Raw genomic sequence first — 18,941 nt, 5'->3', positions numbered from 1 at the left:
AAAACCTAGTATGTATATGTGTATGGATTGTGATTGGTTAGCAGCCTATTGGCAGATCTTGTATTCCTTTCATGTCTCCCATCATTCACTGAACGAATATTTCAGAATTGTCTGCCATCTTATCAACAGCTTCCTTTGTGACTGTGTGTGCAAAGCTGACTTACTATATCATGACTAACAAAAATTAAGGGTGTTAATAATTTAGTTAAGTATGTATATTTCAACAAGAATGGCTAACAGTCCGAAGTGCTCTCCCAATTCCACCCTCCTGCTTCTCAGCCCATTTCTTTACACCTAAAAAATATAGAAAAGTCAGATATTTCGATGTTCGTTCTACTTTATTGGAGAATTACCAGAAGTGACTGCAGACTCATAAGAGGTATCTACAAAATAACATGTTGGGTGTGAAAAACTGAAGATGGCCCCTGATGTGGAAAGTTGGAAAGGGAGAAGATCCAGCAATTTTTGTTGACGCAGAATCTGTCAGTGGCTTGAAGACAGGTTAGCTCTCCCCTGCAAGAGACAAAAACAAACAACGATCAGAAAACTACTCATGGTAAAAGGCAAATCCAAAAACCTCCCACTGACAACTCTCTGGTGGGCAGGTACCTTAAGTGTTTTGGGGCATCCTGTGGCGATATTTGCTGGCTTCTCTTTTGTGCTGCTAGAAGTGGTTCAATTATGGTGGAAAAATGGCTCAGAAGGTCATATTCTGAGATCTCATATAGAAAGTGACCATATGTGCTAGTGGCAGTGGCACTGGACCAAATTTCAAACTGAGGCTGCTGCCAATAAAATCACATCACTGAAGCTGTAAAGATTGTGAAGGACCCAAGCGCCACACAAAAAATAAGTGTAGCAAACATGCCATACCCATGCAGTATTGGAGTGGTAGGGGTGGAGTACATAGCTAGTGGACCATGTTGGAGCACAGGTGTGGTAGTCATAACCGGACCACATTTTCTATTGACATGCCTGCTAAATTTGCACAGATATACAGTTTTATCTGGCAAAATTATATAGTACACAAACGATAGTATGTGGATATGGACTTCAACAATATTTATAATTTGCTTATTACTAAGTATAGTGTCTTGATTTGATCCTATTAAAATATATTTTTCATCAAATTTCAGAATTACCAATCTGATATGCTTAATTTGTGCTTTCCTAATTGCTTATATAATTTGAATTAGGTGTATAGTTCATTTACAGGTATTTAAATGTTGTGTGTTAATAAAAACTGACATCCTTATCAAGCTCTTCCTTTCACTTACTGTACTCTAGCAATATTGTCACCTTGTTCATTTTTACAAAATCCTCTCACTTTGCAGCCAGAGAAATAAAAGTAAATACCAGTTTCCGAATAAGAAGTAATTTGACAGAAGACATAGCCTGACATTTAACATCGAAGCGTAACAAAATGTGACAAGATGAACCCAAAATTAATTGGCATCATTATTGCTCATACCTCTTTTGAGCGCCAGTATGGATATTTCTAGGGGTGCTATAGCACACTTTCCTCCCTCCCGCTCCTCTTACTTGTAGTGCATATGGCCACTACAGTAGGTCACCAGAGGCCATATTTATGAAATTTGTGGTGCTACCCTGCGTCACAGGGAAAGGGCAAGAATGCACATTATTTATCCAACACAGTACATTCCTGTCCTTCCCCCTGCGCTGGCACCATTTTGGAAACCAAGCCCCAACGCAGGCCCCCTTGCTTCACGGTGCAAGCGTGCCTGTGTTGTAGGCAGGAATATTTATGCGCGAGAAGGGTCAGCTTCCTACACAAAAACAATCCTGAGACGCTTTTTTGATCCTTTCTGTGTGTGCTGCAGAATACAGCACACATAAAAAGAGGGAAAAACGAGGAGAAATATAGATATTTCTCTTCGTTACTCCTCTCCAGGTGAGGCGTATATTTTTGGAGCATTCCTAGGTTTACAAGTCGATGTAAATCTGGGAATGTGTCAAAAACCATGGGAGTTACGTGGGACCCACCATAACGCCCATGGAATGCATCTCTTGCGCAGAGTGGGGCAAAGCAGCGATTTGCACTGCATTGCTTTGCTCCAGATTTTTTTAAGCAATTCAGCGCCACGCAAACTGACTTTTTGTGACTTCATAAATCTGACTTCGAGATTTACATTACACATGTACCACGTTGCATGGTTCAAGAATTATGCAAAGTTCTCTTAAATATGCCCCCAAGTGTCTCGGGACTTAGAATGGTTGCTCTTGTGGTGTGCTAGTATGGGGTTTTACATGTATATGATTTTTTGTGTTCCTGTGAATAAGTGACCTCTTTTATCAGGTCTGTGAAACATTTGATTTGCTACATGAGTTAGGGCACTGCATTTGTGGCAATCAATTGTGTGCAGCTGTTTGATGCTAATTGGATAATAACAAGGCTCAGTGGGCCTCTGGAGTGGGTATCTTATTGGACTAGAGGAAGTGATGGCTAGGCTGGCCACTTCAATAGTTCTTTCCACCTAATGAGGCTCAGTAGTTTAGAGCAGCTCATTAGTTTTTAAAAAGTCAACCAACGGATAAATCTTTAGCTGCATTAGTGAGTTCACAGGTGCCTAATAGAATGAATACTACTGGTGATGTACTAGATATATTTTATATTTCATTGGACTTCTGTACATGGGCACACAATATGAGGAAATAACTATTTCACCATTTTGGCTTTGTGCAGACTAATATCATATATTGCTGCCAATCTTATGTTATTACTTCATTACCTGTTTTAGTGCTTTTTCTTACGAAGTCCAGTAATGCTTGCATTACCCATTAACTTAGCACACATTACAATTTACACTTTACTCAATTCCTCTCCTTACCTTTTTGGGTCTCGCCTAGGCAGCGCATGTGCTGTCTCGTCGAGAGATGCTCTATACAGTATAGTAGGGGAAGATCCGCCCACTATTTCGCCATAAATTTGATTGGCTGCAATGATAAATTCTGCATTTTCATTGGTTTGTGCCTTCAGAGTCCCGCCTCCTGACTACCATGGTGTCAGTTTTGCTCTTCCGAGGCTATCAGCCTCTTTACTTGTAAAACAGTTTTGTTTCCCTGTCTCTCCCAGTTCCCTCCCGCAGTCCGTAACTTTTTGTATCAAAAACAACAACACCCCCCACTCCATTTGTGCCTTCCTTCATGCCAGCACTTGCATTTAAAATGCAATAGGTCTTGGGTAAATCCGAGTCTTATTGCATTTTTAATACTTGTTTGTCGTGTGATTGGTGGATGAATTCGCACTCTTTCTCTAGCATGCGCGCGATGCCTTACATCGTACACATGGGCGACAAAACAGTGCAGTTTTCTAACAGATGGGGGTTCCGAGATGTCAGTCCTCAGTAACGCACACAAGGGGGCAATTGCTGAACTTCGCATACAGTGACAAACAGCCTACAATAAAGTCAGTGTCTGTGGGGAGCTTGCTTGCTTTCTCGGGTCTGTGCTGAGCATCCCCAGCAGCTCAGCTGCTCAGAGTCCTCCCTAGATGTGGTCCTGCACTGTCTATAAGGACAACGTAACGGTTAAGATTTCGCCGAGGCATCCTGAATCCGTGCCCTGCCGTGAGGAGGCAACCCCGTCTCCCAAGTCGGTGAGAAGGAGGTTTCCGCTCTCGTGACCACGGTGAAACAAACACCCAATTGTCTTCTCTGGGCAGAGGTGACCTCTACTTCGGCCGCGCCTGTAAGAGGCAGGTGCTCCATTACTCTGTCTGCAAAAGCAACAGGTCTGTGCAGAGGCAGCACTCTCCTCCCCTCCCCTCTCTACCGGGTCTACGTTGAGGCATCTTCCTCCGCTGTCTGATGTGTGCAGAGGCTACGGCCTCCATTACTGTTGCGGTACACATGCAGCCTCTTCCACGGCTGGGAGGAGTTGTGAGAAACCCCCGCTGCCATGGCGGTGTAGAGGTCGCTGAGCACCCACTCCACCAGGTCTGTGTAAAAGCAGCGCCCGCTGCCAGGACTGTGCAAAAGCTGCCTGCCTTAGCTGTCGGGACTGCAGCTGCGAAACATCCATGTTGCACACTCCCACTGCTTCTCTCCAGCAAGATTTCTGTGTTAGCTCATGTGGCTGGTGACGAACGGCTGTTTATGTCCCTTCCTTTGAAACACAAAATAACAGCATGGATTTTATTTCCTCTGTGTCTGCTATTCACTGTAAGCATTTATTGGTTTTTTCTTTGATTTGTAATTGTTGTTACACTCCTTTTTCTATACATTTAATTTCCCCTGCAGTCTCATCCCTTCTTTTTCTCTTACACACCCTCATCAATGCAATTGCGTTTAAATGCTTTGTGGCAATTCGTCTTTTGTCTGTGGTCTGTCGTTCAGTCTCAAGCGCCGCATTTCTTTAATAGTGAAAGCACAGAGGAGGTCATACGAAATAAGACACCATGTGGATGTGTGATCTGTGAAATCTCAGTGCGTATTGGGGTCGCATATAATCTCGATACACACGGGTCTATCGGCACAGGAGTTGTTTGCTGTTACAATGATCGGGCCACCTTCACAAGTTTCACAACTAGTCGCTATTCACTACAGAAATTTGCTCAATGCTTTTTGCGTTGGTACATCATCATAAGTATTTTTGTTGCTAACCTGTGAAAGTCCACCTACCTACCTCCTCCAGTCCATAGAAATTGTCTTCCACACGTACCCGTAATTTTTTTTTTTTTCCAAAGCTTGTATTGTGAGTGATATGACTATGAAGGCCCTGATTCTATATTAAAAACACAGCTTTGGACTACACCATTTCCCGCTAAAAGGCAATATTTCTCTCCATGTGTTCCCATACCTGGAGTAACATCATAATACCTGGAGTGCCACACAGTTTGGTGGTCACTTTCCTTCCATATTAAAGAACAGTAGATCTTTCAGCACCCAGGCTAATATGCTGCACTGCTAAATACATGTAAGGTCCCAAAGGCAAGACCGATTGCATTGCAAATGCTTGTTTTTGATAGTTATATGTCAGTCTATTTTCACTAAATCCTGAATCTGACCTACTATTATTAGCTGCAGTAGATCACTCATCTAGAGGGCATTTATAGACCTATCACTGGGTGAGAGAAGATCTCTGATGAAAGCATGTCAGTGGTTAATCTTGGGAGATTCTAGTCAAAGTACTTTTCCAGGACGTGGTCAGTAGAACTCATTTCAACCACTAGGTCTGAGCCCCACTCCTCCAGCAGCCTTTTACTTACACACTGGTTTCCTATTGTACCTTCCTGGGAAGTCACAGAACGTGTCAGTGGCACAGTTTGGGTTGGGATTGTTACCACCCACCCAGCTACTAATATTTGCAGACTAAAACAGAGGCAAACACTGCTTAGTTTGTAAAATAGTTTGTAAAATATTGAGATCTCAATGCTCTGCTGAGAAGACTGCTGCTGACCTTATTAAATGTCGGCACAATGAATATCAATTCTGCGTAGTCTTGAACCCATCTTATACCTCTTTAATCCGCTAACGGCGACACCCTGACTACTTATTTCACATTTTCAGGTTTCTGCTTTGTTCCTTTTTGACGGTTTTCCATCTTTCTCTTCCTTCTTCTTTGCCCTCTGTGTGTTTTCCCCTCTCTTGCTCTCAGTTAATATTTGATGAGAAAAAAAGTGCCAGTAGATCCCACTGGCAACCACCAGCTGAAAATAAGCACTGGAGGCAAATCTTTTTTTGGTAAAGTGAACTCAACATTTTTCTCCTATATCTCTGGTAATTCATCTTAAATGTGGTAATGCATCAGATTTTCTAAGGACCTCTCATGTGTTCCTCAGGCATGGTTGTCAGACTACAGTGGTGTGATAGTTGCAATGGCTAACTATTCCAGCATTAGAAATTCGAGTGCTGTAGAAATAAAAGGATGAGGTGTTTTTACAACTAGGGACAATCTTGTAGTTAAACTCTACCTTCATGCTCAAATAGTTCTAGCAGCAACTTATTTCCCTTGTCCAAATCACTCTACCAACTGATTGGTGAGTTATGAACTGATGTATACAATTTGTGGTCCAAAAAATGGAGTTCAGTTAGCTGGAATATGACTCTATCTGGCAGCTAAGGAAAGTAGAAATGCTTTTAAATGTAAGTTGTATGCATGCTTGCAGCTGAGAGTGTGCTTTTGTAAAAAAGAGTGTGTGTGAATGTGTGTTTATGTGTAATCATGTGTGTGTGTGAGTCAAAGTAAAGGCAAAATATGGTGTGATGGCTACTCCTCGTTCTTGTCCAATAAAATTGTGAGATTGACTCATTTGCAACATTTGGGGGTGGTACACTGACCTGAAAAATAGTATAACTAGGGTAGGCTTAGCTAGTTAGTTTGTCCGACTTGTCCGAATAGCTGACCTTCTCACTGACCCAACACACTCAATAGGTGATCGAGAGCAAAATTGCTGGCGGAGCACTCTGTCAGAAGATTCGATAACCCAATCGGAGTTTGGAAAGGAGATCGATGACCCAATCGGGGTTCAACTGTTAGCTGCAGAGAGGGTTTACAACGCTGGCGTTTCGAACTTTAACTGCGGTGCAAGTCTTAGCCAGTGGTGGTCCTGTCCTGATCCAATTTGGTCCGTATCCTGTCCTGGTTCTGATTCTGGCTTGCACCTGTTCTTACCTGCTGGCACCTGTACTTGGGATTTTCTTATTCTTTTGACTCAGCCCATGGCCTGGATTGGTCATCACACCGAAATGGGTAACTATAAAGTGTGGGTTTGTCATTGTATTGTTTCCCTCTTTTTTACCCACCCTCTGTTTTAAAATGCTTAATGACATTTTCTCTCCAATGCATTTGCAATGATTATTTTCCAAAATTCTGTGTTATTCTAAGAATAAGAAATTAATCTGAAATTGGTGTTATAATTTTCAAAATTACTTAGATAAAAATGTTAAACTTTTCAGAGTTTGTGGTTATTCATGAAATGCTAAATGTTATTATTGCTACCTATTTTTCTCTCTAACTCCCTTGATCCTTTAGGACCATAGGTATTGGTGACTTGGATTGGTAAGATAAATGTTATAAAATCCAAATGGTAAAAACCCCAATTGGTTTGAGTGTTGGTTTACCTGTTTAATATATATATAGATATATGGGCCCAGGTGAGTATGTTGAGCAGGTGAGCCCGTGCTCTATCAGGTATACTGTAGGCATCTATGTGAGATCTATAATCCCTGAAAATGGCAATATTTTGTTTTCGGTAATTTCGTTTTGTCTAATAAAAAGATTGTTTGTGATAGAAAAATGGTTGTATTTTTATAAACAGGTAAGCTCATTCTTGGAGACATAATTACAGTCTTAAATATGCATTCTAAGCGTATATTTCACTGATCATTGTTGTTTTCGAGATCGTCGCCTGTCACATTAGTAGACAGTCTGTTCTCTGAACTTCTTAGGTGCCCCTATCTAGAATGATAGTACTGCTGTTTGATGCTGTAACATCAATCTAGCCTGCCATTGTGCAATTTTTATATTTTTTAATTTACCGCTGGATCCCTTCCAGGGACCTTCACATTGAAGAAATATGACTACGGATTTCCTTCGAAGGAGCGGGATGGAAAAATGGAACTGAGAGAAAAGCAAAAATGAAGAAATCTGTTATGAAAAACAATAGGCAGAAAGGCACTGCATTTTTCATACTGACTGGATCACCCATGATTTTTTAGGCTGGCTTCCGGAATTTTTGCCACTACTATCTCAATAATTTCCTGTGGCGAGGAAACAACAATACCCCCCGAAAGGGTCAGCTTAGATGGGGGCACCGTGAAAGTATTAGAATATTTTATTAGTGCTATTCAGAGTATATGGCTTTTTTGCACATTTATGTGAGAATGGCTCTTGATGTAGCTGGCCCTGTTTATTCTGTATCAGCCTGCCACATATACAAAACTCTCTGGAAGAAGTCAGCCTCACTGACCTCTGCACTCCATCGTAAACACAAACGTTTGGGACTAACAATGCTCACCACTTACAGGACTTCCAGTGTCCGCCACATGGGCCAAGGTTCTGTATTACCCTGAGGACTTCTTCCTGGTACTCACTGTTTTGGATTATTTCTTGTAACCTTTTTGTTTTGAATTCCCTAGAACTATTGTGGTTTGTTAGGGCTTATAATGAAAGTGTCTGCGCTGGCCATAAGCAATGTCAAGGCATGTTGCACGCAATGACTAGATTGTAGAACTGTAGTGACATTTAAATACTATCCAGTGATGCCTACGATGCTTATAATAGTAACATTTAAACCAGATTAACTGATGTGGAGGGCACAGCTATTGTAATTTGTTAAAAACACAATATAATATGTTTAGGAAAAAACCTTTTGTGGCACAAGCATGATGTTATTTAGTCAAGCATTTGAGAACAGAGTCCAGGCTCCCACCTGACACATGAGGGGCACATACGTCAAACAGACCTGGACGTGAAAACTCTGTGTTGTCTTCAATCCATTAACTGGTCACAACTGAGTACTCTCCACTTCCAAAAAGCAGATCCCAGTTCTGATTCGTGCGGTCTCGCATACTTCACTGGACTGTCTATATACCTTGCTCTTGATACCTCGGTGATCACAGCTTCCCATACCTGTCCCTCATAATGATGTCCACCATTTTCGTGCATAGGAAATATGTCAGTCTGCGGTGGAAGCCTCTAATGGTGTTGGAAAACCTTCCCTGAAGTATGGAATGTGCAGCAATGTCTGTTATGACTGCATTCAAATGTAGGCGATACATTATAGCTCACTGAAACACAAAACAGCCTCCTTCTTGGGCTTAGTCCCACAGAGGGCATCAAGGACTCTTTGAGTGGAATGTGAATGTAGGAACTCAGACACAGTCAGGTGGTTCAATCTCTAGTCGCTACTGAATCTTCAGAAAAGAGAAGGACTTTATTTACATTAGATACAATAATTAGTGAATGCAGTAATGTCTTAACTAATGCAATCGCTGTCTAATACACGCATCTCTGTATTATTCAACGCTCACCTAACTCTCTGTGCATAGAGGCTGGACTACATTAAACATGATACATTTTGTCTACGCTAACACTGGGCACTGTACGGGTAGTAGAAGAGCCTAGGCATTAATGATATAGGATTGTTGTTTGTGTTCCATCAAGGTCCACAGAAGAACCAGAAGGAGTCCTACAGGTACCCAGAAGTTGCAATAAAGTTTTTTAGGGGAGACGATGTGGCCTCATGGCTAGACTGCCGACCTGCTGGGAAACCAAGGTTCGAGCCCTGGATCGACTCCACATCCTGTGATTCTGGGAAAATCACTTAATCTCCCCGTGCCAACCAAAAAAATGAATGTGTCCTTGTGTAACGTAACTGGTGCTCACGTAAAGAGCTCCAACACCTTCGGGTCGAGTTTGCACTATATAAATCTGCAACAAAAAAAAACGATTGTCGGCTGTCACTCAACACAGTCCACTCTCCTTTTTAAACTTCTTTTACCAAGGGTAGCCGTCAAGGAGCGATTGCTCGATTCCCTGTCAACATGTCCGCTGGCATTGGTAGATGCTCATGAGTCTGTGGTCATTGTGTATTGCACCAAGGCAGTTGTGTTTGCCAAAGTAGCCTTGATGACAACATCATGGCAAGATTCATGAGAGGCTTTCTGCTCCACAAGTGAGAAGGGCAAGAGGCTGACAAGTCAGAGCACCTCAGGAAGCGCACAAGAAAACTAGTGATTTGCCAAGAAGGCACTCCGCCACTTCAGGAACGCAGTGCTGCACCATATTTACAACAATGTGGTGCAGCCTGCGTTTCCATCTGAGCTGGCGCTAAACCTAGCAGCCTAGTGCCAATGCAGGCACCCTTCCACCATAGTGAAAAGGTGTCTGTGTTGAGAGGAATATTGTTTATGTGCAAGAAGGCCTCCCTTCCTGCAAATAAAAAATCTTTAAATTACGTTTTTTAATTGTTATGTGAGCTGGTTAATGCAGCACACATAGAAGTTTCAAACCATCCTTTTGTTCTTGTTTATGTGCTGGAAAGTTCACCTTCCTGCACATAAACAATCAATGGCAATTTTCTGTTTCTATGTGTGCTGCACGACACAGCACACATGGAAACAGCAAAGACGAGGAGAAATAAACATTTCTCCCTGTTTCGCCTTTTTAAGACCAGGTTTTCCCTGGTCTAAATGTTGGCGCCTCCTATTTACGCCACCCTTGTGAATAGGGGGCGGCATAAATCTCAATGGGAACAACCACTGCAACACTCAATGCCCTCCCTTTTCACGCTAACAGCATAAAAGGGTGCCTTATTTTCAAGGCAGCGCTAACCCACGTTAAGTGGCTTAACGCTGCCTCGTAAATGAGGCGAAGCCCACATTGCCACCTCAACGTCACTGAAAGTGACATTGTGGTGGCAATAGGATCCTGAATATATGCCCCGTCATCTCTTCTCGATGGTCATAGCCTCCAGAATGTCAGAACATAAAAATAAACTTTCCTAACAAAAACGAGCACAGATGATGCTTAGATGGTGGTCATCCCAATGCAGTAGAATAAGATATGCTGGGCAGCAGTTGCACTCTGGTGATGCACATGCGCTTGCCATCGCTGAAAAAAAAACCTTCATTAGAGGCCCCAAACAGAGGGGCTGTCATTTCTTGAATTGAGTCTAGACAGGTTCTCAACATTGCTGGTAGTCCAACTCCTTCTTTTCTGCTCACTGCAATAGTAGGCTTCTTAGCCACAAAGACTATGCCTGGTCCTACAAGAAGTGATAAACATAGTCCTTTCCATGGTTCACTGCCTCCTCTGTGCTCATGCATAAAGCTTCACTGAAGAAAATCTTGCAAAGAGAACCTGGTCTCAAACAAGAGCAGACAATACCAGGTTCACAAACCACTCAGATTCTGACCTGCAATTGCAAATTTGGAAGGAGCCAGCCTAATCCCTATGGCTTTTTAGCTGCGCACATGTATCCTTATTATTTGTAATATTTAAAATCCATATTGATGGTACAAAGCCTATGATACTCCAAAGCCAATCAGGGGCAGTCGTTTGGAGTGCCGCTCATAATCCTGTGCTAAATGCTTCGTAGGAGGGATGGGCAACGAGAACATCACTCAGTCACAAGCTGAGATAATAGATTGCACATGATCAAGTGGGGGAAACTTCAAGGTCTCCTATTTGTTATTTGTAGTGTTTGTGGGTACATTCTAGCCACACTACAATCTGAACTATGATAGCCGTTCATGTTAAGGGTGGTTAAAGACCAGCACTCTGGTTTACATATGTGTTCTAGAGAAAGCAACAATCCCGGGGCTACACAAACACACACTCTGACATACTGAGCTCTGACCCCCTCAGGTACATGCATACAATTTCTCACAGTTTTTGAGAAGGGGTACTCTTTATCTGTGCTCTTTCCTCAGTAGTGGGGATTAGCCAAACACAATTATATGTCAGTGGTGAGGCCTGGTGATGTTGTATAGCGTTTTAGGATCCGAGCAAAAATTCCCGATTCATGCCCTTATATAGGTACAATTCACATTGCCCTAATAAGGGCATAGATATCATACCCATATTTAGACATAGGCCATACAGTCCAAATACAGGCATGGCTACTTCCACCCGTACCAAAAATCCACAACGATTTCTTGGAAAATCGGCTTAAGCAGTCAGGGACATCCCCTTGCTTGAATATTGATTTGTCCAAGAACTCATGGAGATTACAAAGAACTACCATTCCCTTGGGGTTCTTTACTGACGGTATTATGCCCGAATTTACGTCTAGGCACCTTCAAGGTATAAATATGCCTTCACTTGCTCTAGCAAGGACACGGTGGTTCAAAGCAGTTCGACTATCTACTTGCCCAACGCAGCTCGCTCCAGCAAGTGCTGAAGGAAGCCGACCCTCCAGCTGACGCACTGATCGAGAAGCTGTCCTTTCTCTTGCTGAGAATCCAGCTCCTTCGCGGGGTGTTGGGATATCGAGTCCCGAGACAGAGATATCAGACCTCCTTCATTTTAAACTAAGGTATGGAGCTGATTAGACCCTAAAGAGAAATCTTGGATAGATTCTTGGCAAAGAAACGAAACCTATGCTACACCACACTTACTTAGGTAAGGTACATCGGGGTAGGCGTATTTTAGAAGCACCAGTTGAGTAATTTTAGTGTTTGTTATTTATGTATGTATTTATCTATCGTTTAGTAACCATACAATGCTTTTACAGTATTATTTTATAATACTCTTCTCGCTGTACGCATTATACTTTACAGTCTGCATTACGATTGTAGCAGTTCACTTTACTTGCATGAGAAAGAAGACTGTTCAATAAATCCCTTTTATTGAAAACGCCCGTCTCTCTATTTCTCTGCACCTCTGATGAAACGAAGCATGCACGATTGACTGAGTAAAATATCTATCTATTGTTTCCACGACTCTGAAGATATGTTTATTCTTGGGGAAACAAAGTTGTCATGTTTATGCAATTGTCAGAAACTAATTCCTTCATGTTTATTCGAGAAAGTTTCTAGTGACCTCTAAGCTAGCTGGCACTCACAATTAAGTCTAATATATTTGATAGAGACCTAGTAGACATAAGTCATACGTCAAATCTATAGGATATATTATTCGAATGGGCAGAGCCTATTGGGAATATAGGAACTACACTACAGATGAGGTGAAGAGTCCTTCCATGGTTGATCCATCATTTGTGTCTTTTATTTACAGCAACCTATTGAGACACCTTGGAATTATGGCTGGGGGAAATCTATCCGAGCTGATCATACCCTCCCTGTTATATTGTGGGCGATAATCTGATCCCACCCAAGTTTGCTGCCGAATACGACTCTCCTGGCAGAGTGGGCTAAAGAACGGTGATGGATCAAACTCAGATCTGTTGACTGGGTGTTAGTGTTTGATTGATTCAGATGCTCCGTTCATCACCACCCCCTATTGTACCGCTTTGTTCGCCATAAGTTGGCAGGGTAGGCTCAGACGTGAGTCCCTTGCTCACTTTGCCACAGGATTCAAGCAAGCCTGGCTGAAGACGGTTGAAATGCTAGAAACCGGTCCTAGGAAGCTTGTTTCAGGTCCAGGGAAGGCATGGCTTGGCAGTTCGGGCTGGACTGTTCCCACGAGGCACAGGGTCAGACTGATTTGCATATGGCCATGTCTGAACTGGGGTGGCAGAGTGGGCTAAAGAACGGTGATGGATCAAACACAGATCTGTTGACTGGGTGTTAGTGTTTGATTGATTCAGATGCTCCGTCCATCACCACCCCCTTTTGTACCGCTTTGTTCGCCATAAGTTGGCAGGGTATGCTCAGACGTGAGTCCCTTGCTCACTTTGCCACAGGATTCAAGCAAGCCTGGCTGAAGACGGCTGAAATGGCAGAAACCGGTCCTAGGAAGCTTGTTTCAGGTGCAGGGAAGGCATGGCTTGGCAGTTCGGGCTGGACTGTTCCCATGAGGCACAGGGTCAGACTGATTTGCATATGGCCATGTCTGAACTGGGGTCGCAGAGTGGGCTAAAGAACGGTGATGGAACAAACCCAGATCTGTTGACTGGGTGTTAGTGTTTGATTGATTCAGATGCTCCGTCCATCACCACCCCCTTTTGTACCGCCGAATCCGACTCAGACACAGCCCTTGCCCATGCACTAGACGAGCAAGATCACAGTGGAGTGACTGGCGATAATATAAAAGAAGGACAAAACACACATAGTGGAGGCAGAGACAAAACAACTAGTGCCAGTTGTAATATAGAGGCACTATCAGACCTAGAGGTGTGAGACAAAGTAGGCCAAGCCAGCGGGAGCCGAACCGAGAAGAAGAAATCTTACCTGAGATAGCTGCCGAGTTCAACCCAGACATAGCCTTTGCACATGCCCTAGGCGTGCGAGATCACAGCGGAGTGACGGGTAATAATATAAAAGACGGTCAAAACACGCAGAGTGGTGGTGGAGATGAAACAACTAGTGCCTATTGTAATATAGAGACAGTATCAGACCAAGAGGTGTGGGACAAGGTAGACCGAGTCAGTGAAAGCCCAACCGAGAAGATGGAAGCCAAGATGAATCTAGATGATAGCCCTGAGGAAAATCCTGCGAGAACATCACAAAAGACACAGGCAATCGACTAGAAGATCAAGCTGTGGTCAACGAAAGGAAGAGAGAGACCGCTCTGGAAGTACCATCGAGAAGTCCTGGAGAGAGGAAGACGCGGTGATCCAAGACACCATGGACCAGGAAGATTGAGGTAGCAGGCAAGTGGCCACGTTTCCTTTGGGGTTGGTAAAAAGGTGGTGGAAAGGTGTTCAAGAGCATGGAAGGGGGGGGGGGTGTTAAACTCCCACACACTATGTGAACCCCACACTCAAGCCACCCTGGTGATGGTCACCTCCACCTGAGCACTTAGACACAAATATAGGTATCAGATATACTGATACGGGATTTCATTTTTTTCTTTTTCAGCCTCCACAAGATAATCCTACGGGGCCACCCAGAAGACTAGAGCTGCCTGGAAAATCAGAGACCTTAAAGAATCCCATGGAATTTAAGACATAGACAAAGTTATTGTTTCTTTCATAAAGGTGGTACGTAACTGCAATAAAAACAAAGTTTTAAAATCACTTTCCGCCCTTCAGTGTGTCCTTCTGACCCCTTAACCGATCACACTCCCCTATTACGGGCCTGCAGCCAAACTTTGAGCCCCCTTGGCTTTTGTTCTATGTCCTCAATACATTAAACACCCAGTAAAGACCAGAAGCCTAGTGGCATATTAATGTCTGGGGTTGCGTCGTTTTTGCACCAAGCAACATGCTGCGTATGTGAGGTAAGCACTTAATGCAATTCTCGAAGCCATGCAATGCCACTTTGTGTTGCCCTGAGTAACTTCATAAATCCAAGATAATGCTGCGCAAATCGATGTGTAGCGTTACTCTGCCCTGGGAAGGCATTCAATGGGCATTGCACGGGTGTTCCCACACAACTCTCATAGAGTTTGACGCATTCCCAGACTTACCATTGCTGGTAGACCTGAGATTGCGCCAAAGAGATACATCTTCCCAGGTGAAGCATAAGGAGGAGAAATATCCTTATTTCTCCATTGCCATTAAAAGTGTGAAATATTCGAACTAAACAGATGGAATAAATTAACCTGATTTTACCATTACTTGCTGGACGTCATGGACTGCTTCACTCTTAGCGCCCAAGGCCACCCTAAAAGTGAATACAAACACTAATTACTATACTATACAATATATGTTAGGTTATACACAGAAATTAGTTTTCTATTTACACTCAGGAGGACAACATTTTTTCTGCAAACTCAGTACAGGTTCCATGCCCTCCACTTCCTTCCCTACATCCATGTCAAGACAGGTTTGGTTTGTAATCCTTTACATTTCAGGAGCATTGAAGCTTCTCTAACAGCCCATGTGCACCACACCGACCTAGATCGAATGGACCTGCCCCTCATCTAACAGTTTCTGTAAGTGACAAGCTGGGTGTAAGTGTAAATTTGTTTAGGTGAGTGAGCTGTGAGTGAACAGAAGAGTCTGATGTCATGGAGACATACGGTAGGAAACAATAATGTATTTCCCCCCAATACAATTTCCAAATCTTATCTGAAAATATGACTGCCCCGCGCATGATATGAGAGTATCATAGCGCCACCTATGAGCTGTGCTCTGGAAAAACATCCCAACTTTGAAATGACATTTTGAGAGGTCCCAGTTCCCACTGGCATTCCATTGCTGGTTCACAGTCCAGAGCCCAGGGGGATATCCGCTTGGCTTTCATATATATAAGCCAGGGCAATTAAAGGAGAATTGCAAAATTAGACAGGTGACAGCATAACCCAAGTGCCAAGGGGGCATGTACATGTTAAAAATGGGGTTTGGCCATTTTATGGATAAATTACATGTGGGAGTTCACAAGTGGAGGACTGGGAATGCAAGAAATAGGAGTGAAGGTCATAACTGCTAAAGAAGAGTTACTGATTGCTGCTCTGACAAAATGTTTATTTAGAAAATTACAAAGTCCAACAACTGACAAAAGGGTGAATGAGTGAGACATATATATTTAATGGAGGCCATAGGGACACAGAGGAGAGTGGAGAGAAGTGATATACCCTCCTTTTCAACTATAATAATGCACCCTACATATAGTGTAACTAATAAAACAATCTAACATTAAAGGTCCAATATACAGTTTGACAGGCAGAGCACTTCATCACAACCACTTAGAAGGACCCTCTACGGCAACCTCTTAGACTGCCCACCTCAGTTCAAAGCCACTTGAACCTTACGTTTTCTGGGAGCAGAGACCTTGTTGGCTCCGTCAACAGAAACTTTCCCTGATGGCCCGACAGAGTTGGGACTACCACCATCCACCCAATTTAGGATGAATGATGTAGTGCCTTTTTTGCTTGTCTGTCACCGTGAGGAAAAACCTGGCAGTGACGGACAGAAATAATAAATAAAGACACCCCACACTATGGGAGAAAACTCTTCCTCTTTGGAGAATTTGTTTCTGAAAAACAAAAAACTTTATCAAAGGTGATTGATGGCCTTTGAAAGGGGCGTCAAAATGGGTGGCAGCCATCCTCCAATCTGTGTCAACTTTGAAAGGAAACGTCATGTCAGTAGTCCCTTTAAAGATAAAGAGAGGACGGCTGCCACCCTCTACTGTACTCTGTCCACCAAACTCTCAGTCAAGCCCTGTGCCACTTCTGCATTAGGATTGAACTAGCTTACCCCCAAACTGTTGTTTAAAAGGACTCAACTTGTAGCGAAAATATGAAAAATAGTATATTTCTTACCAGCTGAAGAGATAGATGTGCAGGAAAGAGCAGGAAAGAACATGTTATACGATTAGTGATGCTTTAATGCGTTTGAGATGCAGTACTAAAAATAACAATGAAGCACATTTTATTTTCAATCCTCCACCATGCTCCCTTTTGCTTATTTCTGCCCCTCTGCAGACCTTAACTGTTAAATATTCAATACCAGGTCCCCTGTAAACATCTTTGATATTTCTGTCTGCGCCCTGCTCTGGTGAAAGCCTGAGGAACCGTAGGAGTTAGCAGCAGACACAGCAAGGCAGAAAGCGGGGTGCTGCCAGATGAGGGTCAAAGACAATGGTTAATTTGTAAAAAAAAAACAAAAAAAAGTGCCAGGGCTCGTGTCAGGAGGCAGCTTGCACCAGTCCATTTCTCTTGTAAGCGCCGCCTAATACAGAGCTCCCGTGCAACCCAAAGATGAATGTTTCCTGGCTCCAATAACTTTGGATCGAGTTTGCGCTATAAGCACCGATATTCATGATTAGGTGCCAGTGCTGAGCACCAGAAACCACTGGCTAAAATTAAGCACTGGGTCTCAGGTCATAGAATTCCAGAGCGAGATTAAGGGGCCTAAAGGAGATGCGGGTTAAAATATTCAGTGCATGTATTAATAAGCGTTTGCAATGCAATCGGTCTCGATTTTGGGACCTTATAAGTATGTATCCAGGGGGCAGAAAGTATATAAATAATGTGATTGAATAGTTACAGTTTGTGCACATATGGAACTAATTTCAAAGCGTGTTAAAAAAAGTCCACATCCTGGCTGTCCAAAGTACTGTTATGAAAGATGTTAATGGTGGCTATTATATAATGTCATCAATGGTGTAATTTTTTACCTATGTCATCATGTGCGAGGCAATGAGTGGTGCCTTAGGGCGAAAACTTGTTGTGGATATGCTTATGTTTAGATATTGATAGTAACATATATGTTAAATTAGCTTCCATGTCTATGACAGGTGTAAAGTCAACTCACAATAGTGAGGGCTATTCTGTATTCGATAGCTGAAGCACAAACAATAAATCAAAAAACAGTGATTGGCAGAGTCAGGGTTCTGAGCAGTAGAACAGACTACGGCTCAACTGCCACTCACAGAAATTGTAAATTGATACTTGTATAGCGCACTACTCACCCGCAAGGGTCTCAAGGCGCTTGTACGAATACCGCTGTGGAACCCATCCTGGCTTTCCCTGTGAGGTGTCCACTCCTGGGCACCCCCAAGGTGGTGGCCAGGCATCCTTAGCGTTGTGGGGGCCGTTGTGGAGATTAAGCAAGCTATTGCCCAGAGTTGCAGAGTGGGACTCCATGATTGGAATAGGTACTGAGGCGAGAATGATCAGGTCCGTGGAATTTTGAGCCCAAGACCCGCCGAGGCGGGGAATTGAACCCTGGTCCCGGGCTAGACCTCTTCATCAGGGTCTGCCGCTCTAGCCATTGAGCCACACTTCTCCACTCCCTCGTCACTCCTGCCCCCTGTAAAATCTTAAGGCGCCTTTCTCTTGATACAAGAGCATCACTGGAGTTCCCTTTGCTGCTGCTGATGCATGCAAATGGGTGATTTACTCTGCATTGTTACTCAACACAGAACTAAATGAACACATAGGCTGAACTAAATTAAAATCATAACTGATACATTTTGTCAAGAATAGATAATTGATACATTATGACACGTTTGTCAATAAATTCGAATTTCGGTGAAAGATTTTTTTAATAGCAATCAAAGAGATGGGAAGGTGGACTAGCGAACACTTGGTGTCCTGCTTACTTCAGAAAGGGATGTCAAATTCCTGGCCTTCTCGAATGTATTTTTTATTAGCCGCCGTAACACGCATTCACTTTATAATCCACACTCTAAGCCACTGACCTGTAGTTATAATGCACCCACGCTGAACCCACCACATTGGGCAGCTTAAGGCTGTTTCAAAACCATTGACAGCTGTCGGTACCAACCTCATCTCTGGCAGTCCATTATCGGCAATCAAAGAAAAGTGCAATTGCAAGTTTTATTTTTATTTTTTTATGAATTGGTTTTATCCATGGATGTTTTATTTATAATGACATGTATGTATGTATTTAACTGGATTTAGATCTGTGTTTTTTAAGCAGACAGATTGTTCCTTTTGTCCAT

The 18,941-nt window shown here is 43.0% G+C and overlaps 1 long non-coding RNA gene across 1 annotated transcript; it reads right to left on the bottom strand.

Moving 5' to 3' along the window:
- Nucleotides 1-319: 319 nt before the first annotated feature.
- LOC144768960 (uncharacterized) lies at nucleotides 320-15,506 on the bottom strand. Its single transcript, XR_013598655.1, has 2 exons — nucleotides 15,140-15,506; nucleotides 320-513 (listed from the first exon to the last, which is right to left on the bottom strand). It is a non-coding gene; the product is annotated as an uncharacterized LOC144768960 (long non-coding RNA).
- Nucleotides 15,507-18,941: the final 3,435 nt, after the last annotated feature.

The sequence above is a fragment of the Lissotriton helveticus genome, chromosome 7, assembly GCF_964261635.1.
Source record: "Lissotriton helveticus chromosome 7, aLisHel1.1, whole genome shotgun sequence".
In the NCBI taxonomy this organism is placed as follows: Eukaryota; Metazoa; Chordata; class Amphibia; order Caudata; family Salamandridae; genus Lissotriton; species Lissotriton helveticus.
The sequence above is the reverse complement of the archived record's forward strand: the minus strand, read 5'-3'. Positions and strand labels throughout refer to the sequence as shown.